This window comes from Coenobita brevimanus, chromosome 45, assembly GCF_032717465.1.
Source record: "Coenobita brevimanus isolate Jiangsu-jjx chromosome 45, ASM3271746v2, whole genome shotgun sequence".
Taxonomy (NCBI): Eukaryota; Metazoa; Arthropoda; class Malacostraca; order Decapoda; family Coenobitidae; genus Coenobita; species Coenobita brevimanus.
The window spans coordinates 33,231,152-33,250,324 of NC_136998.1; positions in this window are offsets into that span (position 1 = coordinate 33,231,152).

Sequence of the window (19,173 nt, forward strand, 5' to 3'; positions counted from 1 at the left end):
GGGGTACAAACGAGAGACGAAAATGAGGGAAAAGACACTGAAAAAGGAAGAGAAGGAGGGAAGACGAAGAGGGAGATTACGATGTGGAGGTGTGAAGGGAGGAAATAAGAAACGAGAAAAGAAGCGTGGATATCTCTAAGAGGCGGGAGGAGGGAGAAGGTGGAGTGATCAGGGAAGGAGAGAGATGTAATGTGGGGGACGAGGAAAAGGGAAAAATGAGCAAGGAAAGGAAAAGTGGAGGAGTATAGGAGAGATCTAATATTCTGAGAGGGGAAGGAAGAAGGGACAGGGTCAAAAAAATAAGGGGAAAAATAGAGAAAAATAGTAGTGGTAATAGCCGCAGCCCCAGGTTCTTCTGAATGTAAACCCAGTGGACTGCAGGCTGAAACTGTCCTGCCCCTGAAGTCTACCATATCCCTTATGGGGGAATGGGGGGGTGTTGAGGGACGTTTGTATAACTTGGCAGCAGAGACGCCCATGGGAAAGAGAAGAGAGTGGCAGTACCTAGGAGGAAGGAGGCGGAAAAGTGTGACTGAGAAGGACTATGGAAAAGAAGAGAGAAGAAAGTGAGAGAAAGACGGAACGTAGCGAGAAACAGAAGGAGATAACTGGAGATATGGAAGAATGCAGTGGGGAGAGGGAATGGGCAGAGAGGCGAGGAGGGAGGAAGCAGAAAAGTGACAAGATAGGAGAACTGTCAATTAAAAAGAAAGGGAAGAGGGGAAGTAATTAAAAAGGGGGGAGAGAGAGAGAAAGGAAAAGAAGTGACGGGAAGGAAGACAAAGGGAGAAGAGGGGAAGATGAGGGATTGGAAAGAAGGAAGAGTAGAAGGGAGGGAGAGGGAAGGTGAGGGGGAGAGCGAAGAGGAGAGGGAAGGAGGGGAAAAATGTAATGGAATGCTTGGACTGTTTAACCTCCTTGGCGACAACAAGGAATTATGAGAGAGGGAACGTTGCAGTGGGAGGTGTGGGGGAGCCTGCAGTGGGGGGTTGTGGGAGGGGGAGGTAGGAGAGGGGAGGGGTGGCTGGGAAGTATGAAGGAAGGAGGAGTGTGGAAATTATAGAGAGCTGGAGGTGACCCAGTTGTGAAAAAGGGAGAGAGAGAGAGAGAGAGAGAGAGAGAGAGAGAGAGAGAGAGATACTGTACAGGCAGACAGGCAAATACAGACAGAAAGATACAGACATATAGACAGGTAAATGAAGAGAACGGAGAGACAGACAGACATATAGATAGATAAACAGACAGATAGATAAATAGGCAGACAGACAGACATAATAGTTACCGTTGGGTACAGTGCCTAGGGTCCGAACAACACCTGGCTTAATTTCAGTCCGGACTCAGTTCCAAAAGAACAACAGGACTGGCATTGTTTATTTCCCTTTGTTCACTTTAGAACAGACTTAGGGAACGCTGGGAAAGGACCTGGAGATAGATAGACAGATAGATAGATACATAGACAGATAGATAGACAGTGATAGATACAGATAGATAGATAGATTAAACTCTGGAGGGGAAATGGGGTACACACTAACTCACTCATGGTAAGGACGAGTCTAGTGTCCTGTTTCAGCTGAGCCCAGACGATTTTATTCAGCTGAGAGTGAGTCAAGGGGAGCTGGGAGTGTTAGTACCGTCTCCATTAACCCTCTCATGGCCGGAACAACTGTAGTATTCTATTCCATCTTAAGCCAGACGGTTTTACGCAGCTGAGAGTGCTTCACAGGTCACCCCATCAACCCCTCTTATGGTCGGGACAAAGCCCTCTATTCCAGCTAATGCCAGACGGTTTTCTTAATCTGAAAATATGTCACGGGAGCCTGATTGTGTTAAGGAAGCTTGTACTAACCTCTCTTCACCACGGTGACGCTTTATTTCTGTATCTTTCTGCTATTTCCAGACGATTTTAATAAAATCAGGGAAGATCTCGTATTAAAAGGGTTGAACAGTCTCCCCTAAACAGAGTTAAATCGTCTGGTAATAGCAAGGGGTGTGACGCTGCCTAAGATTTATTTATTTATTTATTTATCTATTTATTTATTGAGGGCAGACAAAGAAAAAACTGAAGCAAATGAAAAAACATTAAAACTTTCAAAAATTAAGGAAATTCTTCTTAGTAAAGCACCTGGTAATGACTGTGACTTTTTTTTTTTTATTCAGCTCAGTAAATCCGAGTTCTTTTCTTTCGCAATTGAAAAGTTAATCCCTCCAAGATAATCCGGATTCATCATCACCACCACCACCACCACCATCATAACCATCAACGCCACCACCAGCACCACCACCATAATTATTATCATCACCATCACCACCATCATTATCAACACCATCACCACCACCACACAACCACAACCACCACCACCATTATAAACCAAATACAGTATCGCTAACAACAACTAAATGTGTTTAAAAAAATAAAGTAAGAGTAATGAAGACTGGCACCAAGTAAAAAACAGTTCATTAATCCTTCACTCATCATTCAAAACATTAAATAAAAAACAACACAGTAAAGTCAAATGAAAAAAATAGAGAAAAATATAAACTGTGATTGTGTTGATAAGGTTAATGAATAGAGTGGGGAGAAAAGATCCACATAGACAGACACAGAGGGAGATTAATTGTTGTAATCTAATTTCGTCTCTCCCTGACTGAGGAGGGGGTAAATGAGAAACAGAATAGAGAGAATAAAGAGAGAAATAGAGAGACAGAGGCATGGATGATACTGTGGAGAAAGGTGGATATACACAGACATTACAGAAAGACATATATTATTATCCTTATTATTATTATTATTATTATCATTGGTGGTAGGTGGTGGCGACCATCATCCACTCACTTGATGTCTTGATGTAGTGCTGCCTACTTCTTTCTTAGCCTTTATCATTCTTTTTCTGTGCCTCCCCTCCTCTCTTCCTATTTCTCGCATCTTTCCTTTCACTTCTTATTGCTTTTCTTTCCTTTACAGGTGGCTTTACATTGAGTGACAAGCCATATGGTTTCCTGTAAGCCAAGAAACCATTTACAACGCTGGGTGGTAACCATATAACCAAACCATACGTGCTCCCTACGTGTGAACAAGTGGGTTGGTGGAGGGTTAGTGCCCCTCCCCTTAAAACAAATAACTCAAAGTCAAATGGCCACCCCTTAAGGGATTATGGTGTCTGGCAATAGATAGATAGATAGATTATTATTATTATTATTATTATTATTATTATTATTATTATTATATGAGTATATATGAGAGAGGGGGGTGTGAGTTGGGAGCAGGGCAGTGAAATGGCGGGGGACAGGGCGACTTGGAGGCGATTTGTTTGTGGCCACCCCAAACGGGATTGAGGCGTCTGGCAATAGATAGATAGATAGATTATTATTATTATTACTATCGTCATTGTCGTCAACGTCAGCAGTCTGAATGAGAAAGAGAGAGAGAGAGAGAGAGAGAGGACAGACAGCGACAGTGCAGCAGCCAATATTGACACAGCAGTTCTCATGACCATAAATTCTCAATCCACGAGTCATAGAGGCGGGTGTGCTCTCTCTCTCTCTCTCTCTCTCTCTCTCTCTCTCTCTCTCTCTCTCATTTTCTTTACATTCTTTAAACTGGAGATTTTATATACATCCTTCACTAACACCCTGAGGACTATAGTCTTTTCTTAAGTTAAATAAATTATCCAATGGTGGGAAGAACAAGGTAATTGAGATATCCACTCGTTAATGGGGTCAGAACGCTTCCATTAAAGACCCTTAGATAATGGGAGTCTGCTTGCTAATGGGGTCACAACGGTTCCATTAAAGACTCCTTGATAATGGGTGTCTGCATTCACCTCAGTCTTCTCGTATTTAAAATCAAGAGGGACGGTGTAATAACAGTTGTTGGGAATACTCTCATGCAGTGGATTATGTTACTTCCTATGACTACTTTTCCGGACACTGACAGGCCAATTGGTGGTGAAACTGGCCTTGTTAGTACATAAATAGGCGAGTTTAATCCTTCCACCAGAATGACGCCTCTTGTAGCGTATTTTTCCTACCACTGCTATACTCTCTCTACTTTAACTTGGCCTAAAATTGCCATCTCCATCTTGAATGCTGAGTTTTAACAATAGATTAGCACTAGATTATGATACTGGTCACGAAGAAGTACTGCTATGAATAGATTATAGAGCCGTAGCATTGTCTTAACCTGTCACTAAGCAACGTGAAATAAACGCGAAAGGACGAAAATCTAAACCACGTTAAGGTAAAAGGAGTATAGACGATTTTTTTAAAACCAAGGAGACATATTTAGGGGTAAAGAGGTTAGATGTACACTTCATGAAACCCCTTTGCCATAAAATAATCCTCCTCAGCTGCATAAAATCGTCTGTTTGGTTGCTATAAATATGGTAAAAAGACGTGATCGTACTGAAGACATTAAATAAACCTTCATGTAATTTACTCATCTCTCAAACCTTCAAAATCAATCAAATGACTAGGTGTCGAAAACGTTGGTTCGCCTTAAATCTAGTTGACTTGAGATATTTCGTAACAGTTTTCCCTCAGCGATTTATTTTGTATGTCACATCCTGATATTTTTTGTATACTGCTGATGTAAACTATATTAAAGAAGATAAGAGTAGCAAGCAAAAGAATTTAACGGGCCGTATGCAAAATAAATCGCTCAAAAATAGGTGTTATAAAGTCTCCTAGGTCATTACGGCTCCCTGTTGGTACATATATCATTACTTCACCGAAATTGGTAGGGATAATATTTGCATTTTCAGTCTACCTATGTACTGCCTGACGCTGCATCCTGTGAGAAGCGACAGACAAAAAGACCTATAAGTATTTCTGATCAACAAAGTAAAGACCCTGTTTCCCACGACACACCACCCCTCTTTCTCTTACATACCCCTTGTACCTAATCTCTCCACATTGTATCTCGGTCTCCATCTCTTCCTCTCAACCACCTCCCTCTCACACACTCTCCCAGTCAGTCTCTTAATCTCCTCATTGTTCTTAGTCTCTGCCTTCACCCTGTTCCAACCACCTTGCTCACACACACTCTCCTAGTCAGTCTCTCGATCTCCACTTACTTCTCAGTCTCCCTCTCATTCCCCTCCCAACCACCAAATACCCACACACTCTCCTAGTCAGTCTCTCAATCTGTACTTAGTTCTCAGTCCCCCTCTCTTTCCTCATCCAACCACCTCACTCTCACACACCCTCCACGTCCATCTCTCAATCTCCATTTGCTCCACACGGCCGAATCACCTGTTTTGTTTTTTTGTTTTTTTTAATATATCTTTTTCAATTCCTGAGCTTCCTGCAGTGAAAAAAATAAATAGTAATGTTGGCTCTGAGAGCGTAAGGGACTGGCCAAAACGAGGACATAATTACCGCTGACAGAAGAGGCTTAGGGAAGGAGAGGTAAAAAGAGTAGAGTGAAATTTAACTTACTGTTCATTAGCAGCTTGTGTGTGTGTGTGTGTGTGTGTGTGTGTGTGTGTGTGTGTGTGTGTGTGTGTGTGTGACAGAAAGAGAGAGAGGGGGGGGAATTTATAATTACCTACAGCCGCCTTAGTTTAACTTTTCATGCTCTTCATACCGGTATACAAATACATACATACTATATACTTATACACACATTCTTTTTTGCACACACACACACACACACACACACACACACACACACACACACACAGTTAGATACAGATATAAGGGCGTGTTCTTTTTTAGTTTCGATAAGGGAAACTAATCCGCCATTATCCTTGAGGGCCCAGGGCTTACGAGGCCACCCTACTTGGCATCATTTTACGCGACAGAAAAACCTTCCGCTATCTGTGGGATTCGAAACGTGGTACTGAGCATTAGCGCCGACAATAATAATAACAACAACAACAAAAATACTGCTACAATTACTACTACTACTACTACTCCTACCAACTGTATTCGCAGCAGTAGTAGTAGCAGTAGTTTTATTAGTAGTAGTAGTAATAATAATAATAACAGTAGTAGTAGTAATAATAATAATAATAATAATATCAATAGTAGTAGTAGTAGTAGTAGTAGTAGTAACAATAATAATACCAATAATAATAATGTCCTTAACATACAAAAAAAAAAAAAGGTGAAAACCACTTCTCTTTCCCAAGCCAGTCGTGTGGATATACAATACAACTAATGCATTTCAACAATAAACCCGCCATATCTCCGTAATCAACAAACCATGAGATCCTAATTTCACTTCCAATTTGCCATAACGACGCCATTAGACTCTTTTATATCGTATTAAACGCTACTTAACTCCAGGGAGATTAGGAATGACAAAGAAGAGACATTTTAAAATTTCATCTCGCCCCTCCAAGTCGAGCAAGCGATAATGGTTTTGATTTTATACATTATGTGGGTTCTGTTTTTCAAGACTGGATTTTTCAAGGTACAGGTAGAGTGCACTTAAAGGTAATGAAATGTTAGATTATCCTTGGCATTATCGTCTGCTATCGTTATCAGTATCCTCAAGTTGTTAACAGGAAAAAATCATTATCTCTATCATTATTGTTATTCTTCTTCTCATTAGCTTCATCCTTCCTCGTCATCATCAACACTATCGCTGTTTTCATTGCTGACATCGCTATCTTTGTGAAAGATGTCACTATCATCAATAATAAGGAATCAACATCATCAGTCATTACTAACTCGGTGGAAATGTAGTGGATCAAGAGTGAACATGATTTGCATAGTATGAATGACCTTGACCTTTACCTCAAGGTCACAGGTCAAAAGCCGTAAAAAATTTTAAATGATACCAAAAGTCCCTTAACATTAGGTCTACAATGTTAAAGGTTTTTTCATCTTGAATGTGGAGTTCCTTGAATATTGCTTCAAGAGTTTCAGATATCTTGTTATTATTATCATTATTACCGGTATTACTGCTACTACAACTACTACTGCTACATAAACACTCCACTACTAAAAACATAAGATATAAAACAAATATTACTCCACACCATACGTTAACCCCTTCAGTTCAACAATCAATTTCTGTCCTTCGTTCTTGCCCCTTTCAGACTATTTTAAAAAGAGTACGGTAGACTTTTCGAACTGGAGGAGTTAGATATAGCCTTCATTAACCCACTCACTAAATGAAATCTCAGGGGAAAAAAAAATAGTCTGTAGGATAAAGAATAAAACTGGAAACAGGTAAAAAATAAATCTAAATCAAGAGGTTGAAATATAGTCACTAGATTAGCCCGACTGACTCAAGACTGGAAAACCAAGGTAATATTGATGTTAAACAGTACGTAAACAGGATAATCCCATTATCCTGTTTACTCTGGCGCTTATTACCTACAAAATAAAAATCTATTATTAATTTATATCAAGCGTCAACAATACACAGGATGGTGTATATATCTCCTCTTACACTCCCCTGGTAGGGGGCACGGTGGCTCAGTGGTAGAGCATCGGAGTCGTGATCGGGGGATTGCGAATTCAAGCCTTGCCCGGGACTGCCGTGCCGGGAACGGTAGCGCGCTCCTGTAACCTAGCGGTGCTATATGGCCATAGTTGCCTGGCTCAGGGATTAAATCCCTTACACTCCCCTGGATTATTTCTTGTGTGTTGCGGGTACGTTTTAGTCACCCTTAACAATATATACTCTTCATCGTTTATTCTATTTCTACTCACGCTGCCACATCCACACCCACACAAGCAGACTGAGCCGTTATTAAGTATGCCCTTCTTCATTTATTCATCATCTACTCACAATGCCACACCCACACAAGCAGACTAAGCCGTTACCAATGTATACTCTTCATGGTTTATTCATTATCTACTCACACTGCCACACCTACACCCACACAAGCAGATTGAGCCGTCCCCACAAAACACGAGAAATCACCCGGCAGACTGAAAGAAGAGCGCTATTTATGGATCACCCTGGTTTATAAACCTGGAACTGCAGAGCTTAAAAGCATATTATTTATTCCTGATAATAATAACAATAAAAACGCTCACATTTATGTCCACCCTGTACGAAGAAGTAATTGTTATGTGCTTAATTATCATACCTGGGTGAATGTGACACCTGGATTCTCTCTCTCTCTCTCTCTCTCTCTCTCTCTCAGCCACCCATTCTCACTTTTCCTCTAACCATCGATTCTTTTTCTTTTGTCCGCATCATCATCATCATCATCATCTTCATCGCCATCACCATCATCAGCATCTTCATCGCCATCATCATCATCATCATCATCATCATCACATAAATCATAATTATCACAAGAATATAAAATGAAATAAAATAGATAATGGGTAAAAAAATCAATAAAAAAGAAACGGAAAAAAGAAAAAAACTCAAATAAGATTAAAAATAAAAACATCCACACCATATTTTCTTTCTTCCATTTTCTTTTTTCCCGTTTTCTTTTAGGGTGCCTTCACAAATACCTGTGGGATAGAGCCTCTTTTCTAGCTCATACTCTTCCATTTTCCTATCATCTATTTTACTTGATCGCTTTCCCTTTCTCGACCTCCTGCTCTCTCTCTCTCTCTCTCTCTCTCTCTCTCTCTCTCTCTCTCTCTCATTACGGCCTGATATACTACGAAGGCCAAAAATGATATTAGGGTAGTGGAGGCGTTTGTTAGGTCTTTAGAGGAGGAGGAGGAGGAGGAGGAGGATAAGAACAAGAATAAGATGATGATGGTGAAGAAAAAGAAGAAAGGTGAATCGATGGTGTTTGAGAGAGTAAATACTGTCATCAAATAACTATGTCATTGTCAAGACAACTTTGGTATTCTATCTGACCTAAAGACAAACAACTTTATTTTTTCTAGGTTAAAAGTGGGTCATAGGAGCCAAAGAGGGTTGCAGAGTAATGAAGAAGGTCAGTGATGCAGAGGCTAAGTTATGATGAGCTTAATGGTAAAATGATGATGATGATGATGATGATGATGATGATGATGATGGTGATGATGACAATGACGATGATGATGATGATGATGATAACGATGACAATGACGATGATGACGATGACGATGATGATGATGATGACAAACAAGCTGGTACATTTTCAAGTCTGCTACTGCTATTTTTTACTACACATTTATGCCAATTGGCTAAATAAATGATGTGGTTAAAGAGGACTTCCCTAACACCCACTCAGAGCTGCATAAACTTCCTCGGTGTTTCCCGTATTACAAGCACCTAGGGATAATACGCAACACCTCTTCCTTTACGACTTATTTTGCACATTACACCTCAATATCCCCTGTAATGTTACTGAAGGAAACTATGTCGATGTTACAATGATACAGACGATACACAAAAGAATGTTACAGTGCACTATGCAAAATAAACTGCCGAGGAGAAGGTTTTACGAAATCTCTAACGCCATCTAGAATAATGGCCTAGTTTCCAAAGCGTAATGATGAACAGCAGTGACGAAGAGGCCTGGGCGTAATGAGCGTATCGGTAAAAAGATTATTATTATGGGCGAGGAGCAGCGAGAGGAGAGAAATGGAAGAGGAGGAGGAGGAGGAGGAGGAGGAGGAGGAGGAAACATTAAGGGAAAAGATGATAATGATGATGATGATGTTGATGATGATGATGATGATGATGATGATGATGATGATGATGATGATAATGATGATGATGATGATGATGATGATGATGCAAAGAATAATAAGAACAAGAATAAAAGGAGGAAGAGGAAGAAGAGATGAAAAAAGAACAGTTACAAAGTTGAAAAGAAAAATCGCAAAAAACACACAGGAGTAAAAGACGAAAAAATAAAAAATAAAAACGAAAAAAAAAATTAGATGGAAGAAAATGATAATGATGATGAGGTGGGAGTAAATAAAGGAAATGTAGGAGGAAAGAAGCGCAGGATAAGAGAGAGAGAGAGAGAGAGAGAGAGAGAGGGAGGGAGGGTTAGGCAGGCTTTAGTAAATGCGTGCACAGCTCTCTCTCTCTCTCTCTCTCTCTCTCTCTCTCTCTCCGTTTTCTTGTGTGTGTGTGTGTGTGTGTGTGTGTGTGTGTGTGTGTGTGTGTGCTGCTTATTGCGTGAAACTCAGAAACGTACGATAAATGTATTATTATCATCATCATCATCGTCTAAAAACAGAGAAAAAAGACTGCATAACTCCATACTTCCCACGAGTCTTAAAGGGAAACTAAAAGGTATTATTTTCTCAGTTCCTTATATATACAAACAGTCACCTCAGGAATAACCTAATCCAGTCTGTATTTCCCTGCAGTTACGACCTTAATTCTTATAACTCAGGCCGAAGAGTTGACTTGCAATTTCTTCCTGTTTCTCTACATGGTTCTATTCAGCCTAAGATAGATTTGTTTTTTTAGGATTAGACGGATTTAGATATTGCTTTCATTAACCCTATCACTACAAGGATTCCTTCATTAGCTGAATAAACATCATCCGGTAATAGCAAGAAGACAGTGAAGAACACGCACTTGGGTTGAAGGTGTTAAATGCAATGTTTCCAGGCATCTCGAAAAGAAAAAGAGGCTTGATTTGGCTCACTCTTGTACATTTCTTTATAAAGGACAATCTTCCCCTTTTTTCAGAACTGTATATTATGGTTAATTCGTTCGGCGTAAAAAATATGGGAGTGTCAGCAGCGCAATCGGTTGCGTACGCAGCTTGCAACCGAGAGATTCAGGTTCGATTCCCCGGCTGACCATCCGACCTTTGGGCAGGGCTTCATTAACCTCCGTTTGCTGGGTACCTAGAACTGAAAACAGGAGGCTGGATGTAAAGGGACGCTTGTATGTGGTATTTTGGGGGAATATCTGAGCGTTTTCCTCGTCAGTTAACTCTCTGTACTGGATGCTGAGATATGGCGACCCGACGCATAACACCAGTGATGTATGCAGCCTCATAGCTACCGTGAGAAAGAAAGGTATGTTGAGGGATTGGGAATGGGATTAGCCACTCGCCTCTGACTCATGTCCTAGAAGAAACCAACGAACTGTGATCTGGACTGCACTCTACATACAAGGGTGAACTGGTTTAGTAACAGGATAGCTATTGGTGATGATAATATTAACATCCTATTCTTCATTTCCCCATCATCAGCGTTTGGACCGGGAGAGAGAATATTCATGCCAAGAGTAATCAGTAGCTCTCTCCTGGGGAGTATTATATGAACACTGCACCCAAAGAAGTCCTGGAACTGAAACCCTAATGAATCACTGTGGCTGGAGCGTCTTAACTGACACTATAACCAAGTGCCCACTAGCTGGTTAAGTGGGTTATGGGCATTTGAGTCAAGTGAAGGTAAGACATCACTGAGTGGCTCGGAGGTGGGCTACCCTACTTAACATCTAAAGTTAGGTAGGTAAGAAGATATATACAAAGACAGACTGTCAGGCAGGTGAGTAGATATATGCATGTAGGTAGACAGCCAGGTAGTAAGTAGGCTAGTAGGTAGGTAGGTAGGTGGGTAAACAGCTAGGTGAGGAGGCCGATACGTAGACAGATACGCAGACAAGAAGATAAAGAGGTTGGAAGGCAAATCAAAAGGTAGGTGGGCAGAAAGGTAGGTAGGTAGGCAGGTAAAAGAGTAGGTAGTTAGTTTACCAGACAGGAAAGGACGAGAGAGGCAGTTTAGGATAGCGTCAAGCAATGGGGTGTTTAACAAAAGCGAAGCAAACAGGCCAGCAAAGATTCCACGCATCGGTTCCTGTTTGCTTTTGCTGTGTGTACCTTTGCCTTCCTTTGTGCCTTGCTCTTCGGTTCACTCCAGTGTGTGTGTGTGTGTGTGTGTGTGTGTGTGTGTGTGTGTGTGTGTGTGTGTGTGTGTGTGTGTGTGTGTGTGTGTGTGTGTGTGTGTGTGTGTGTGTGTGTGTGTGTGTGTGCGCGCACGCACTAAGACATATTACACATGCATTACGTGTAAACACAAGTGTGTAAGTGCCTGTTTGTGTGTGTGTGTGTGTGTGTGTGTGTGTGTGTGTGTGTGTGTGTGTGTGTGTGTGTGTGAGAGTGCGTGCGTGGGTGTGGGTGTGGGTGTGGGTTGAGTGAGTTTGTGTGCGCTCATAATAGGAAAATTAGACATGCATTAAGTGTAAACGAAAGCGTTGAATGTGTATATTTATGCATGTACGTGTGTGTGTGTGTGTGTGTGTGTGTGTGTGTGTGTGTGTGTTCAAGTGTACATGGTGTTTGAGGCAGTGTTTGTGTTTGCCTTCAGTTTGCTTACACCCCGTCTCGTTCACTGTCTGTCTGTCTGCCTCACTACAATACGCCATTATCTGCCTGTCCCCTTGTCTTTCTCTATATTCTTTACTCTTTCTGCTTAACTCTCACTTTCCTTTAATTCAGGTCAGTCTCTCTTTCTCTCTCGCTCTCCCTACCTACCTACCTACCTACCTACCTACCTACCTATCCATCTATGTACCTCTGTCTATCAGAAAAAACACAGCCATTTTCATAACAAATAACCTTGTAAAACAGAAAAAAAAAACGTTTGTGTGTTTATATATTTAGTTTTAATGGGACAGACAGATGCAATCAGTGTTTGTGCAATGTTTGTGATTTTTATTTAGTGGTAATTGCTCGCCTGGGTAACTGTATTAACGTAACGTGGAAATACAATGGGTTTAGGTTAATTCATACAGAACATATTAACTGAGATATGTGTATTCCCCCCATCTCCCTCTCTCTCTCTCTCTCACACACACACACACACTTGTGGTCATAAAACATAATTTTCAACGTAATCGAGAGAGAGAGAGAGAGAGAGAGAGAGAGAGAGAGAGAGAGAGAGAACTGAGACAGATGAACAACAGGAAAATCATAATCAGCACTAACATCGTCAAATATTTACAGGTAAAGTACTGTACAGGTAAGCTTCAAGGTAAGTAAAAAAAAAAAAAAGTTAATAGAAAGGTAGGTACGTAGGTAAGGAGGTAAGGTCCTGAAAAAAGTACATCGGTTTATATCATTTGGCTGGTAGGTAGGTAGGTGGGTAAGTAGGTTGGCGTCTGTAAGTAGGTAAATAAGGAAGGAGTGCACAGGAAGAGTAAGTAAATGAGTGAGTGTACAGGCTGTCTCGTTAAGTAAGTAAAGAGAGCTGCTAAGTAGATGAGCAAGTGGCTGTATATTTACGTGTTGTTTACAAACTTCACTGTAAGAGGAGATGAGAAGAGATAAGGACAGATAACAAGGGGTGAAATAAGGTAAAGAGAGATGACAATAGAGGTGAGGAGAGGCAGGAAGAGGCAAGGCGAGGAGAACAAAGGTTGGGCGACAAGAGAAATACAACACTTGTCTCATCTTGGCTGAAGTGTGTAGTTGTTCTGGGAGGTAAGTATGTGCACAGTGTGCGCGTAGGTATGTGCACTGTGTGTGTGTTAAGTATGTAGGTATGTGTAAGTATGTGCCGTGTTCGTGTAACTCCAGGGGGTGGGTAGGTATGTCACAACGGTAGACACAGGACTCGTCTGATCTTTACCTGTGTGTGCAGTTGTTTTGGCAGGTGGACGGGCAGGTAGGTACACCCACAGACAAAAGTTCCCTTATTACTCTGTGCCTTGTAAATTAAGGTAAAAAAAAAAAAACGGACGTCTTGTTGTAGAACCTAACTGGACAGAAACAAGACTGTTTTATGTCACCGTAGCTGCTCTCGTCTACGTAGGTGAGGCACTGAAAGGTCAAAGTGAGAGGAGTGAGGAGGGCAGTGGGTACGAAGCAAGGGATAATCTGATTTATTTCCTTTTATGTAGGACGCTTTGTAACACTATTTATTTTCAGGGGAATAATGTGCTGTATTTTCGTTTATGTAGCAGGCTTTGTAACACTTTTTTAATGGAGATAATCTACAATATTTTCATTTATGCAGGTGGCTTTGTAACACTTTTATCATGGAGATAATGTGCAATATTTTTGTTTATGTAGGAGGCTTTGTAACACTTTTTTTTTAGCGATGAATTTATGATATTACAGCTTTATATCCTCTTCAACGTTATCGAAAATGATTTCAAAATTGAACAGATAAATAACAAAGACGAGAATAATGTGTGACAATAAAAAAGAGAGAGGGAGAACAATATCGTATAAAAAGAGAACAATACCATACGAAAAAAAAATACGTTGCCAAAGAAGGGATGCAACGAAACTTGCTCTGCCATCGATAAAACGGCTGTGGTTGGTGTGGTGAGAGAGGTGAGAGTGAGAGCAGTGTGGAGGAGGGGGAGGGAATGTCTGGAGCAGGGAGGTAATGAGGGGGAAGTGACTGCGCTTTTGTCCTGAAAATGAGAAATGGAAGTTGTAAAGTCAGGTAAATTAATTAGGGCAATTTACCTGAATAAAAGAATAAATTACCTAAAAGTGGAGTTAACCCTTTCAGCCCGGGGGTCTCTCCTGGCGGCAGCTGTTACTGTAAATCCAAATCAGGTGCACTGGAGGACTGGATTATTTTTTTTTTTTTCAGAGAGAGAGAGAGAGTGGCGGCCAGAATTAACCTTTCCCGATGCTGGTCAAGTAGAAATGGGGAAGGGGTGTTTGTAGTAGGAGTGGTGCATGTGAAAGCTTCCTGACACCTTTCCCTAAGGGATTTATTTTCCTTATCATACGTTACTGTACTCCTCTGCATAGCTTAAATCACGCTAATATCGCCATAATCTTTGTAAGTAAGGCACAGGAGGATATTAGCCAGCCGGATCCAAAAATAATGCACTGACGAAAAGGTGTTACGGGAGCTTTCTTAACCGATGAGATTATGGGCCAGGTGTTGCAATGGCCCCGCTTCTGTATCAAACTCGTATATGCTGACAGTATGAACCAGCAGAGTGTGTGAAAATAAAATACCATATGACTGGACATTCTACCAGTACCTAATTTAAATGTCCACCATGACTGGATTTGAACCCAAGAGAATCGACGAAAGAGAGGCCACCGCGAAATCACTGAGCCACCGTGGGTCCCTTGGTGGAGTACTTGTGCCTCATGAATAGAGTGACGAGTCACACAAACACACGAGTAGACAGGTGTGTAAGTAGGTTAAGTTGGCAGACAGGTAGGCAGGTATCTAAACACATACAAGACAGGTATGTAAGCAGGTATGTAGCTAGATAGGAAGGTAAGTGAGTAAACACATAAATACACGAGTAAACATATGTGTAACCAGGTAAGGAGGTAAACAGGAAGGTAGGCAGGCAGGTAGAGAGGCATCCGCAGGTAAATAGACAAAGAGAGAAGGTCATGTACAACTGCACCCGGTAAGTAGGTAAGCAGGTGGATAGTTTGGTAGGCAGGTAAAGAGGCAAAGAGAGCAAGATCTTGTACAGCTCCACCAGGTAAGTAGGTAAGCACGTGGGTAGGTATATAGGCAGGTAGAGATGCAAAGAGGGCAAGCTCTTGTACAGCTCCACGTATACAGTCTTGGGCCAGTACTTGTGTCTATATGAGGCGGGCCTGTGATCTCATTTACATACATGAAACAAACATGAGTGTATCTGGTGGCCTGTGGAACCCTACACCCCAGGCAAGCACAGCGAGGCAGAGGTGAGAAGAGGTGAGAGCAGAGGTTTAGGAGGTTAGAGAGGTCAGAGTAGAGGAGAGAAGAGGGGAGAGTAGAGGTGCAGGAGGTGAGAAAAGGTGAAAGTAGAGGTGTTGGAAGCTATGACAGGTGAGAGAAGAGGTGTCGGAGGCTAGGACAGGTGAGAGTAGATGTATGGGATGCTAGGACAGGTGATAGTGTGAGATGTGAGCCCGTAGATTTACCATCAGGATTTCAGGTTAACCTTATATACTCCGCATTACTCCTGGATGCTTTATTGAGAGCTTATATGCGACACCCATGGAGTGTAGTTGATCTCTAACTCTCATACAATCTTTCAGGGCACAGGTAGTTTCCCTTGTGTGTGTTGCCCAATTCACGACTACACTGTTTACATATAGAACAGTCTCTCCAGCAGAATTTGCAGAGATGTATTGGCCTCAACCCGACATACGAGTTCCACAGATGCATCAGCAGCAAAACATCAGTTCGCTTACTTATACAACAGTAAAGGTGTGGGAGACGAGGAGAGGTAAGAGTAGAGGTGTGAGAGGTTAGGGTAGGTAAGAGTAGAGGTGAGAGGTGAGAGGAGGGGTGTGGGATGCTAGGATAAGTGACAGTAGAGGTAAGAGATGCTAGGACAGGTGAGAGGAGATATGGGAGGCGATGAGAGGTGTAGAGAAATAAGGGAGTGTGAAAAGGAGGTGAGAAGTGAGCAGAGATGAAGAGAGGTGACTTTAGGTGGGGAAAGGTAAGGGAAAATGTATAGGTATAAACACAGATGTGGAAAGGGTGAGAACAAGAAGTGAAAAGAGGTGAGAGTAAGGGTGAAAGCAAGCGTGAAGGGTGGTGAGGAGAGGTGAGTAGACGAAAGGGGAGATGAGAATAGAGGTGTGGATATGACAGTAGGGAAGAGGTGAGGAAAGATAAGAGCTAATCAGAGGTGAGACGAATTAAGGATAGGTGAACAGAAATGCAGGGAAAGATATGAAAAGAGAGGAAAAATGACAAATAACACAATGAATCCAGGTAAGGAAGAACGAAAATGGGTGAGCAGAGGTGAGAGGAAAGGAGAATGAAAAGAAAACAGAAGCGAATTTAGGCAGAGAAGAGTGAAAATAGGTACAAATGGGTCAAGGTAGGTCAGCAAAGGTAGGACGAAGGTTAGTTAAGGTCAGGTGAAGTAGGATGACCATTACCAAACCCTCTGATTATCGTCCAGTTGCTTTCATGTCTAGTATTTCCATTCTCGAGTCTACAGAATACCCATGGATAAAAACTGAAGCATCTTTAATCTCATACCCTTTCTAGCCCTCCGTATGAGTTCCTCAGGGGTTTTCCACTGGCGATTTTCTCACACCCCATGCACTGAGTCTGACACAAACAGGCAGACAAACAGATAGATAGAAGACAGATAGACAGACAGATGCACAGATAGATAGATAGAGAGATAGATAAACAGAAAGACAGACGGATGGATACATACACACACACATACAGAACACAGATACATAAAAATATCCCATGAATAACACACTGCACCTGACGAGCAAGGGTAGACACAAGCAGACGCAAGCAGGCAGAGGGGAAAGCAGCCCTGTGTCTTCAAGCAGTACAGTAAGAAGGCCACGAGAGATAGGCAGCTTCTCCCCCTGTCTCTCTGCTTGTTACCGCTTTGTTACGGATGGCCCGGCTATATGCTGTTTGGCTGTCTCACGGAATCACTTTCAGGAAAATATTCTTGCGAGGATTCTCTTTCCTTGCCATTTTTCTGATTTTGCCAGCGATGAAGAAGAATAAAGGAAATTTGGGGATGGAATTCCTGTTAGCGATTTTTTTCCCCAAGATTTCTGGTAACTTTATCTAACAGCTTCTTATAACTATACAACCATTACTAATCACTACCAAAAAATCTAACAAGGCCCATGTTATCAATTGTCACAAAATAAATAATAAAAATACATATATTCTTCCAGTGACTTCACAACCAAAAGCCAATCACAGCTCAAACAACCACTCAAAACTCACGCAACGAAGAGTCATGGAAAACGCCGGTATGGGAAAAAGAAATCACACCAACAATCCATCACGTCAAACACAACGTCACAGCCAACCACCAATGGAAACTGTAATACCGAATGACGTCACGCAGCCAACATCCAATGAAAACAATATCAAATGACGTCATAATCAACCACTAATGAAAATAAAAACACGTCACAGATCCAACAAACACAGAAAATTTTAATAGTCAATAAAGGCAGATAAAACCAATCAATCACAACTCGAACCGAAATTCACGTTAAGGAACCCCCCCAAAAAAAAAGTCAAAATATCATTCCCAGTGACGTCACGAAATCAAAAGTCAATTTAAAGTTCAAGATCAAATAGTCATTCAAAAATCAACCCAAAATTTACGTCACAACCGAGAACCAGGCGAAAATTTAATATCCAATGACGTAAAAATCAATAGGAATGAAAACTTTAAAGCCAATAACGTCATAAAACGAATCGATCACTTCTCATATCAAACTCCACGTCAGAGATTCAACAACCAATCAAAACCTCAGTACGTGGTGACGTCATAAAATCGAGCCAATCAAAACTTCAATACCCAATGACGTCAGAAAATCAACACCCAATCAGAACTTCAATAATCAATGACGTCACAATATCAACAGCCAATCAGAACTTCAGTAATCATGACGTCACAAAATCAACAACCAATCAAAACTTCAGTACCTAATGACGGCACAAACTCAACCAATCAAAACTTCAGCACCCAATGACGTCACAAAATCAACACCCAATCAAATCTAGAGTATCAACGACGTCACAATTAACAACCAATCAAAACTTCCGTACCCAATGACGTCACAAATTACCAGCCAATGAACACGCTCGGCTCCCCTCTTGACCAAGTTAGGGCCGAACTGAACAGCTATTACCGCAAACAAGGGTAAGTGAGGTGATGGAGGTGGTTTAGAGCTTGTTTTAATGACGAGCGAGCGGAAGGGGAGGTTAATTAGAGGGAAGAGGATGGATAGGGGGTGGGAAATGGGGCATTGGTGAATTTCTCCTTGGGTGATGTGTGAGACAGTGTGTGGGTTGGGGAGTTTTGAAAGGGATGGGTGTGAGAATGGAATGGGGTTGTGGGTGTGTGTGAGTGAGGGGGATGGTGTGTGTGTGTGTGTGTGTGTGTGTGTGTGTGTGTGTGTGTGTGTGTGTGTGTGTGTGTGTGTGTGTGTGTGTGTGTGTGTGTGTGTGTGTGTGTGTGTGTGTGTGGAGGTTTCCACTTTGCTTGTACTGCACTACTTGCCCTACTCAGGGTTCTCCACACACACACACACACACACACACACACACACACACACACACACACACACACACATACATCGAAGTTACGACTAAATCTCTATCCTTACTACCTAAACGTATTCCACTTCTCTCATCTATTTTATTTTTATCCTGCTTTTTGGCATGCCTCTCTCTCTCTCTCTCTCTCTCTCTCTCTCTCTCTCTCTCTCTCTCTCTCAATAACTTTCCCTCTCGTCTCCCTCTTCGTGCCAACCTTCATCACTCTCTCTCCCTCCTCCTTCTCTCCTTCATTACTGTCTCCTTCCTCTCTCCACTACATCTCCTCCTCCTCCTCCTCCTCCTCCTCCTTCCTTC